The sequence below is a fragment of the Triticum dicoccoides genome, chromosome 3A, assembly GCF_002162155.2.
Source record: "Triticum dicoccoides isolate Atlit2015 ecotype Zavitan chromosome 3A, WEW_v2.0, whole genome shotgun sequence".
In the NCBI taxonomy this organism is placed as follows: Eukaryota; Viridiplantae; Streptophyta; class Magnoliopsida; order Poales; family Poaceae; genus Triticum; species Triticum dicoccoides.
The window spans coordinates 6,910,228-6,921,041 of NC_041384.1; positions in this window are offsets into that span (position 1 = coordinate 6,910,228).

A 10,814-nucleotide genomic window follows, 5' to 3' on the forward strand; every position below is an offset into this window, starting at 1 on the left:
GTTTTTTTGATTTGTTTTTTGCATTATTTATTTTCTTTTGTTTTTTGCTTTAATTTTTAATTCTGTTTGCTTTTAGGTTAGCAAAATTATAAACTTTCTGTTTGTTCCATTAGTTTTAGAAAAATTATAAACTTTCTGTTAGTGCCATTAGTTTTCAAATTTGAATAGTTAAAACTTGAATTCTTTGAAAATTGTTTGAATCACAAGTTTGTGATTAACTTACTAAAAAATGAGAATAGATGCGCTTATAGAGAAAATTCAACCTAAATTCCTAGTAAATTTCTATGAATTTCAGAGAAATTCACTATGAATTTAGGTTAAACTTTTCTCTATTAGGGCATCTATTTTCACTTTGAGAGGAGCTCAACAAGGCAGAGAGGGAAGGGCTCATAAACCGGTGTGAGCCCCCTTCGGTTGGCGAGGTGGGACTAAACTCTGCCCACAATGAGGACCAACCCTTTAGTCCCGGTTTGTGGCACAAACCGGGACTAATGGTCATGGGCCAGGGGCGAGGAGCAAAATTATAAACTTTCTGTTAGTGCCATTAGTTTTAGAAAGTTGAAAGTTGAAAGTTGGCATGGGCCAGGGACTAATGGTCATGGTATTACGAGGGCCGAATCATAAGACATGAAAGCATTTCAAATGAACTCTGAAAAAGTTGAAAGTTGGAATGGTATCATAATTTCACCCACATAGCATGTGCATGTACAAAACGGACAATGGTAGCATGTTCGTGTGTTACAAAGTTGGCATGGTATCATCATAATAGTTGCGGGAGAAAGTCTTCACTTTTTCTTCGCTTGTGTCATTTGCTTATTGCGCCATAACCATGGATAATCTTCATTGTTTATCAGGATGCTTGGGTCAGCCTTGACATTGAAGGGAGGAATTTCATGAAACTTTTCATAATCGTCAGACATGTCTGTCTTGCCGTCCACTCCCAGGATGTCCCTTTTTCCTGAAAGAACTATGTGGCACTTTGGCTCATCGTATGATGTATTCGCTTCCTTATCTTTTCTTTTTATCGGTTTGGTAGACATGTCCTTCACATAGATAACCTGTGCCACATCATTGGCTAGGACGAACGGTTCGTCGGTGTACCCAAGATTTTTCAGATCCACTGTTGTCATTCCGTACTGTGGGTCTACCTGTACCCCACCGCCTAACAGATTGACCCATTTGCACTTAAACAAAGGGACCTTAAAATCAGGTCCGTAGTCAAGTTCCCATATGTCCACTATGTAACAATAATATGTGTCCTTTCCGCTCTTGGTTGCTGCATCAAAGCGGAAACCGCTGTTTTGGTTGGTGCCCTTTTGATCTTGGGTGATCGTGTAAAATGTATTCCCATTTATCTCGTATCCTTTGTAAGTCAATACAGTCAAACATGGTCCCCTAGACAACAAGTACAACTCATCACAAACAGTGTTGTCACCTCTGAGACGTGTTTCCAACCAACTGCTGAAAGTCCTGATGTGTTCACATGTAATCCAGTCATCGCACTGCTCCGGGTGTTTGGAGCGCAGACTGTTCTTGTGTTCATCGACATACGGGGTCACCAAGGTAGAGTTCTGTAGAACTGTGTAGTTTGCTTGAGACAAAGAATATCCGTCCCTGCATATTATTGAGTCTCTTCCAAGAGTGCCTTTTCCAGTCAGTCTTCCAAGAGTGCCTTTTCCAGTCTATGCTCATCCCACATACGTACACCGTTTCCATTCCACAGCTGTAAAAGTTCTTCAACTAATGGCCTTAGGTACACATCAATTTAGTTGCCGGGTTGCTTAGGGCCTTGGATGAGAACTGGCATCATAATGAACTTCCGCTTCATGCACATCCAAGGAGCAAGGTTATACATACATAGAGTCACGAGCCAGGTGCTGTGATTGCTGCTCTGCTCCCCGAAAGGATTAATGCCATCCGCGCTTAAAGCAAACCATACATTCCTTGGGTCCTTTGCAAACTCATCCCGGTACTTTCTCTCGATTTTTCTCCACTGCGACCCATCAGCGGATGCTCTCAACTTCCCATCTTTCTTTCGGATCTCACTGTGCCATCGCATCAACTTGACATGCTCTTCGTTTCTGAACAGACGTTTCAACCGTGGTATTATAAGAGCATACCACATCACCTTCACAGGAACCCTCTTCCTGGGGGGCTCGCCGTCAACATCACCAGGGTCATCTCGTCTGATCTTATACCGCAATGCACCGCATACCGGGCATGCGTTCAGATCCTTGTATGCACCGCGGTAGAGGATGCAGTCATTAGGGCATGCATGTATCTTCTACACCTCCAATCCTAGAGGGCATACGACCTTCTTTGCTGCGTATGTACTGTCGGGCAATTCGTTATCCTTTGGAAGCTTCTTCTTCAATATTTTCAGTAGCTTCTCAAATCCTTTGTCAGCCACAGCATTCTCTGCCTTCCACTGCAGCAATTACAGTACGGTACCGAGCTTTGTGTTGCCATCTTCGCAATTGGGGTATAACCCTTTTTTGTGATCCTCTAACATGCGATCGAACTTCAGCTTCTCCTTTTGACTTTCACATTGCGTCCTTGCATCGATAATGACCTGGCGGAGATCATCATCATCGGGCACATCGTCTCGTTCCTCTTGATCTTCAGCAGCTTCACCGGTTGCAGCATCATTGGGCAGATCGTCTGGTTCCTCTTGATCTTCACTAGCTCCCCCCGTTGCAGCATCACCATATTCAGGGGGCACATAGTTGTCATCGTACTCTTCTTCTTCGCCATCTTCCATCATAACCCCTATTTCTCCGTGCCTTGTCCAAACATTATAGTGTGGCATGAAACCCTTGTAAAGCAGGTGGGAGTGAAGGATTTTCCGGTTAGAGTAAGACCTCGTATTCCCACATTCAGTGCATGGACAACACATAAAACCATTCTGCTTGTTTGCCTCGGCCGCATCGATTAACTCATGCACGCCCTTAATGTACTCGCGGGTGTGTCTGTCACCGTACATCCATTGCCGGTTCATCTGCGTGCATTATATATAATTAAGTGTCCAAATTAATAGAAGTTCATCATCACATTAAAACCAAAGTGCATACATAGTTCTCATCTAACAACATATAGCTCTCTAGAGCATCTAATTAATTAAACCATACATTGAAACTATGTAAAACATTTCAATGCGAAAACAAATGCGATCATAATCGCAACCAAGGTAACAATTGATCCAACGGCATAATGATACCAAGCCTCGGTATGAATGGCATATTTTCTAATCTTTCTATTCTTCAAGCGCATTGCATCCATCTTGACCTTGTGATCATCAACGACATCCGCAACATGTAACTCCAGTATCATCTTCTCCTCCTCATTTTTTTTTATTTTTCCTTCAACAAATTGTTTTCTTCTTCAACTAAATTAACCTCTCGACAATAGGGTCGGTTGGCATTTCCGATTCACATACATCCTACATAAATAAAATCTATTTCACGTTGGTCGGCATAATTTTCATAAACAATAAATGAATCAATAGTTATAAAGATAATATATATACCACATCCGAATCATAGACAGGACGAGGGCCGACGGGGGCGGATACCAAAACCATTGCACTATATAAGATGCAAAAATAAAAGTAAGAAAATAATACGAGTATCTATGTAAACATACAAGTAAGAATATTTTTCCTTTCAGAAAGAAGATAAAACAAGAGGCTCACCACGGTGGTGCTGGCGATGAGCTCGGCGTGGGTGATCAACGGCGGTGAAGACGGGGACGGGGTGTGACGGACCGCTAAACCTAGACAAATATTATGGAAAATGGAGCTTGGAGGTCGAGCTTGGAGAGGAGAAAACTTAAGTAGTGTGGCTTGGGCATTCCATCGAACACCTTGTGTGCATAGGAGGTGAGATAGAGCACCACCAAGCCCTCCCCCCCTCGGCCAGAGAAAAACAGAGCACCGGGGTGCTCTGCTCGCGAGCGAGGGGTATATATAGGCACCTCATTGGTCCGGGTTGGTGACATGAGCCGGGACTAAAGGGGAGCCTTTGGTCCCGGTTCAAGCCACCAAGCGGGACCAATGGTGGTGGGCCGGGAGCGAGGCCCATTGGTCCCGGTTCATCCCACCAACCGAGACCAAAAGGTCTAGATGAACCGGGACCAATGGCCCATGTGGCCCGGCCGGCCCCCTGGGCTCACGAACCGGGACCAATGCCCACATTGGTCCCGGTTCTGGACTGAACCGGGACTAATGGGCTGACCCGGCCTGGACCAAAGCCCTGTTTTCTACTAGTGGCTGAAATGATCGGCATGACTGTTGGACAACTCCTTGAGATCGAGCCCATGTCTGCGCTTAGAGAGGAGGAAATAAAACAAAAATATGTCCGCGGTGAACCTTTGATCAAGCCCGAGGAGGTCAAGAACCTCCCTATGAGAATGAATGAATTGCATCAATGGTACATGAAAATTTGCAAGACCCACAATCTACAGTCCCTCATGGTGAAAGTCAAGGAAGAGGATAATTCCATATGCTAGCTCTGTCTATTGAGTATACAGAATTGTTTTAGTTATTCAATTATGACGCACTCGACAAATCTATCGTCAGTTGCTATTGTCTGTAAGTGATTTCTTTCTATAATTTAAGTCTCAAGCTAGCTGTAGTGCTCTCGTTGATCATTACATCTAATTATCCTCACTATATATTCTTTTCTGTGGTATTATGCTGGATGAAGATGTCCGAAATGAGAAAAGTTGGACGCTATGGCATTGGGTTCATTGACCCAAATACCATTAATGAAGAGACATGGTCATATGAACATTATAAACAAGAAGTAGAGAATAACATGCTAGAGTTCTTGAAGCGCCTCATTACCAATGCAGATATACTACCACTACAAGAAATATGTCAACTTGTGACCTTGACTATTGGTCACTGAAAGGTCATTGTTTTTCATTTGCGACCTTTTTTGACCAAAAACAGAAGGTCAAAAGCTGGCGGTCGTAAACTGAAATTAACGACCTTCTCTGTGAGAAGGTCGTGGACGTTTACGACCAAAATATGCCTATTATTTTGTTTTGGTCACTAGCAGCCTCCCCAGGCCACGTGGCAATCTGATGTGGCACAAGAATCAGCCCGGTCCAATTCGGTTTTCTACATGGGCCTAGCCCAACAATTCGGCCTTTTTAATGTATTTTTTCCTGTGCTTTTATTAGCTACATGGGTCTGACCCAGTAATTTGGCCCATGTATTATTTTTTAGGAAAGCCCTTTTAATATATGTATTTTATGTTAATTTCGTTTAGCTACATGGGCCTGTCCTACAATTTGGCATTTTTATTTTCTAGTGCACAACATTTTGCAGTCAATTTATTTTTTATTTCCAGCTTTTGTTCCCAGCTCCAATTTACAGATGGGTCCCAAATGTCAGATTTTTCACAGCTTATTAATAAGCATATATGTATATATCAAACAGATAGAAGAGAGAAATCATATGAAAATCTTCAAATAACAGCTAAAATAAGTTTATTACAATATGCTATACAGAACAGAACACGTGAAACTACTACACTCATTCACATCACAACAACCGGTTTCCATACACATTCACATCACATCAACCAGTTTAACCATCGAATCTTGCATACCCAGGAACTTCAAACTTCACCCAGATCCACACAATCATAAATAATGGGATCTACAAGTGGACCGCTCTGCCAGTACAAAAGCTAGCTGCTCTTCAACATGGGTAGAAGTCCTCAACGGAGTTCCATTCACCTACAAGAACAGAATGGAATATCAAGTACTTGCATTCTTCAAGAAGATTACAACCAACATATATATGTACAGGGACATCAGGAAAGCTGATGGAGCAAAATCAAACAACAGATAAATCAAGTAAACAGACCATTTGGAAAAAAATATACTACCAGGCTTGAACATGAGCATAGGAAAGAAAAGATGATTTCAGTGAAATTAAAACTTCCAATGAAAGATGAATAACAGTGCAGCTGATTAGCTCCTAGTATGGAGGAATATCACAAAATTAAACAAGATGGTCATGCAAGTTTCTATACAAGTATTCGTGATTATAGTTTGTTATCGTTGTCTAAATTCTCCAACATGCACAAAATTAATTAATATATTTGAATGTTCTACCAATGAAGCAAATTCTAAAAGATACATGGACAGGGCTTAATTAGCCAACCATGTCATTCTATAAACACATAGCAAACTCAACGATAACGTGTATAGTTATTACCATAGAGTTTCTATATGAGTATTCATGATTTCAGTTTGTCATCATCATTTAAATAGCTTGGCGAACATTGACAGCAGAGAAACAAAAAAATTTAAGTAAATAGCTTTGTGAGCATGCAGTAGACTGTTCACATCCTAATGAAATACATGGCAAAGAAGCTTTACCATGTAGACAAACACCCACTTACTCAGACGCTACAGGTGCTTTGTTTCATCATGTTACAAAGGAGAAGCACAAACCACAATTTTACTCCACACACACAAACACACACGGACCAGTAGATCAACAGGAGGACATAGATTAGACCAAATCCACATAAACAAATCCATACACATAGCAGTATAACTGGATAGTGGCCAATTGGTTTGATCAGTAGCAATAGTGCATATTTTCCCTAAACCTAAAATTGCCATAGTGGGTAAATCATGTCACTGGTCAGAGCACAACACCACAATCACCAGTACAAGGCCACCAGAAGCACCACAGAGAGGGATAGAGCTCACCTAGGTGGTTTGTAGCCGATGCAGAAGCACAGCCGGCCGCGGTTGCAGCAGAGTTCCTTGCAACGCACATGCAGACCCTCGGGGCTTGTTGTCTTTACCAACACTTCATCCCACAAAACAACTCCCTCGGTTGCCATGTCACATGCTTCTACTGCCTTGTCCACCATGTCATAGATGCATCCAGAGTAGTTGGACTGAGATCCTCCAGCAGAGGGGCACAACCAACTAACATACAAAAGGAGAAACGGTCACTTTAAACGGTAATAATATTTTAGGTCTGACTAGTACTAAAATCAACAGCATCTGACTCTATATAAAAAATCAACAACATGTTGTAACAGTACCACTGTGCTCCCAATCTTAAACAACAAGATTTGGGACATTTATCATGCCAACAATACCACTAGTAGTAGTACCAATGTGTTAACAAAATTTAGGCCAGTATACCAGGACAAAGCCCCTGCTGCCCTCAAATAGTAGGTCACTGCCATAAGCTTTGATTTTTGGCAACAAGGGGAATTGAATCAATTGCAATTCAAGATGGTGCATTATTTGCTAGTGGCATAGCAGGTTCGTTTTTACTGAGTACTGACAAAGTTGGTTTTTACTAGGTAGCGGCATAGTAAGTTGTGACATTTAAAAAAACCAGTAAGAAAACCAGCGGTGGCTGCTCCAGCCCGCTGCTCTTCTCCTGGACAACGCCGTTGTAAATTTAGCTAGCAATCATCAGCAGCAAGTACAGAGTAAAATCGGACTTTGTTGTAGCTACAGAAACTGAAACAACACACACATCATGGAATTTCATATCATAGCCAACAAATATTTTACCAGAACACAGGGTGTTCTTCTCTGTATTTTAGAAACATGCAAACAAAGGTTTCAGTACAAACAAACAAGTGGAGTAGACAAATTTCAGAACAGAATGTGTTCGCACTGTTCGGTTTATTTGCTTGGTTTATTTAAACAAAAGTTTCTGTACAAATAGACAAGTGGAGTTAAAAAATACAGAAACTACATAAACTGCACATTCAGGTTGTGATACTCCCATCTTCAGTATATGCATGTTGTGATACTCCCATCTTATGCAATTTGACTCACAGAACAAGAACAAAACTGATTTTGAACATTCGATGCAAAATATGGTAAATACGTCTTGTATCTACTCCTTGGCTACTATTATTTCAACTATAAATTTAGCCAGCAATCATCACCAGCAAGTACAGAGTAAACTGGGACTTTGTTGTAGCTACAGAAACTGAAACAACACACACATCATGGAATTTCATATCATAGACAACAAATATTTTACCAGAACACAGGGTGTTCTTCTCTGTATTTTAGAAACATGCTAACAATGGTTTCAATACAGTCAAACAAGTGGAGTAGACACATTTCATAATAGAATGTGTTCGCACCATTTGTTTTATTTTCTCGGTTTATTTAAACAAAAGTTTCTGTACAAATAGACAAGTGGAGTAGCATGTGTTTACTTTGCATGCTCAAGGTACACTAGTCGGATGAAAACAATATGCTCGAGGTACATTAGCTTGCATGCTCGGACTACATTCAAAAATTCTGAACAACATCAAATTGGCTAAATAACTTGGCCTTGAACACCAATCTTAAAGTGAATTTATGAGAGCAGTACATTCATGAAGTTCTACTCTGAATTTTAACTTCCTTTCTCTGAATTTTCTGCAGCAGGGTAATATCTCAAAAGAAAACAACACTGTAAACAGGCAATTGACTAAAACCCGGAGTATTAAGATAGGGAATACCCACATTCATTTCAGAAATTGGTGTTCGACATACGACAACCCCTTGAAGTACACATAAATTTATACTGAATTACTTGCTCTATGACTAAAACCCGTAGTACAAACATAAGGAATTGAAATGTCTGCATTCATTTCAGCAAGCAAACTAGTAGATCTTGGAGGTTGAAGCACTAAGGTTAAGGAGTAACTTAACCAGAAGGGCCTAGCAAGCTAGCACAAGCATCAACAGCCGTTTTAATCAATCAGAAGGGCAGGAGTAGCTTAATCAATACCCTTATTCGTGAATTACAGGTAGGACTCAATCTTTAAGGTTCATGTTGGGCTCTTGGTGTCGCTCCAGCCTGCCGCCTTCCCTTGGCGCTTGAGTAGGGCGTCAACTCCTTGTTGTACGCCATCCTCACTTTCATACTCATAGCAAGGGCGGCAAACCAGGAGGGCGCACTCATTGCAGGCCTAACCACCTGTGCCTTTCAACTCCTTACCCTGCATTAGCAAGATCAAAACAATGTCAGTATGCACCCCTACGAAATTAACACAACTTGCCAGGAGACACAACAATTGCTCATGTATTCATTGATGCTACATGAGGAAATCATCTACTTGGCTTAAAGTTGAAACTATGATCATCAATGAATACTAAACAAGGTCCCAATATATCAGTGAGGTCTGGAACAGAAAAATCTCTTAATTGCTCCACCACTCATCAATTAATAGACAGGGAAAATGCGCCAAATAAATGAATCCAACTCGCAACTACGCAACCCCCGCTGTTACCCCTAATCTCGCAACCTAGATCCACTGCCTCGCGCGCGCCAGATCCACCAATACAGGCACCGCATGAAGGAGCTGTGACGAGCAGAGGTGACACCGAAACATTAAGGCGTCGAGGCAGGCAGGAAGGGTGAGAGAGGGGGAGACAGACGTACCCATCATGGTCGGAGGTCCACTAGTAGAAAACGGGCCTATTGTCCCGGTTCGTAAGGGCCTTTTGTCCCGGTTCTTGAACCGGAACTAAAGGGTCATTGCTAATGCCCTGACCCTTTAGTTCCGGTTCTAGCCAGAACCGGGACAGATGGGCCTCCACGTGGCCTGCGTGGTGAGCCAAGGCAGGAGGGCCTTTGGTCCCGGTTGGTGGCACCAACCGGGACCAATAGACCTCCACGCGTCAGCATTTCTGTGGCTGGGGTTTTTGTTTTTTTTAAAGGGGGGTTGGGGGTTTTGGGGGGTTAATTTAGGTATTTCATATATTGTGTTAGATAGCTAATTAATAGAGAGAAGTGTCCTCTCTTATGTCCGTGCTTGGTCGACGCTATGTACTATACATACGTATAGAGAGGACTAGACACGCTAGCTAGCTAGTAAGCAAACGAAGGAAACATAAGATCGTCATGAACATATATGCATACAGAGAGAAGTGATATCGACCACCTCTCGTTCTCCGAGAGATTGGTCGAACAACAAGTTCTTGGATATCCACTAGTAGAAAACGGAGCTTTAAAACCGGTTCGTAAGGGCCTTTAGTGCCGGTTCCATAACCGACACTAATTGGTGGGCACTAAAGCCCCCCCCCCCTTTAGTACCGGTTCAGCACGAACCGGCGCTAAAGTGCCACCACGTGGCGTGAGCTCGCGCCGTGGTATGGGGGACCTTTAGTACCGGTTGGTAAAGGTTTTTTTTTGAAAATTTTGGAAAAAAAAATTGTTTTTTTTTCGATTTTTAATTTTTCTGAATTATTTGGTGATTTAGTCTCTAATCACCTCTCTTAACTGCTCAAGTGTGGATCACTCATTCCAAATCATCTATCTTCCCGACCGGTCACCCAGCCCTCTCACTACTCCAGCCCAAGCATGCGTAACTTTCGGGTTCTATTCTCCTTCGTTTCCAAGTCTGCACTTGTTGTTTTCCTGACAATAGTAAGATGTCAATCCTATTAACCCTCAGGAGTTTAGCTTGAGCATGAAGTCACACATTTCACTGTTTGAGTTTGAAACTATTATTCTAAAAAACAGCAATTATTTAGTAACACTAATATTTCTTGAATAAGTTTGACCATAGTTTGACCATAGTTTGACCACAGTTTGACCAGATTTGACCAAAATTCAAAAAATTGAAATAATTATTTAGTAACACTAATATTCTTGAATAATTATGTAGTAACATTCCCTACACTTTTTGCAAAACATGTCCAAATTTAAGTTTTCAAATTTTCCTAACGTGTAGATGTAGTAATATAACTACCTCTCGAAGGATTTTATTTTTTGAAGTTTTTATCATTTTCTTTTGATTTTTTCAAAACTAAAATGG